This window comes from Bison bison, unplaced genomic scaffold, assembly GCF_000754665.1.
Source record: "Bison bison bison isolate TAMUID 2011002044 unplaced genomic scaffold, Bison_UMD1.0 scf7180017864494, whole genome shotgun sequence".
NCBI lineage: Eukaryota > Metazoa > Chordata > Mammalia > Artiodactyla > Bovidae > Bison > Bison bison.
The window spans coordinates 1,728,427-1,729,045 of record NW_011495053.1 but is presented as its reverse complement, the minus strand read 5'-3'; positions in this window follow the sequence as shown (position 1 = coordinate 1,729,045).

Here is a 619-nt window from a genome sequence, read left to right as displayed (position 1 = left end):
AAGAAGACTACAGGCCAATATCACTGATGAACATAGATGCAAAAATCCTTAACAAAATTCTAGCAATCAGAATCCAACAACACATTAAAAAGATCATACACTATGACCAAGTGGGCTTTATCCCAGGGATGCAAGGATTCTTCAATATCCGCAAATCAATCAATGTAATACACCACAGTAACAAATTGAAAAATAAAAACCATATGATTATCTCAATAGATGCAGAGAAAGCCTTTGACAAAATTCAACATCCATTTATGATAAAAACTCTCCAGAAAGCAGGAATAGAAGGAACATACCTCAAAATAATAAAAGCTGTATGTGACAAACCCACAGCAAACATTATCCTCAGTGGTGAAAAATTGAAAGCATTCCCTCTAAAGTCAGGAACAAGACAAGGGTGCCCACTCTCACCATTACTATTCAACATAGTTTTGGAAGTTTTGGCCACAGCAATCAGAGCAGAAAAAGAAATAAAAGGAATCCAAATTGGAAAAGAAGAAGTAAAACTCTCACTATTTGCAGATGACATGATCCTCTACATAGAAAACCCTAAAGACTCCACCAGAAAATTACTAGAACTAATCAATGATTATAGTAAAGTTGCAGGATATAAAAT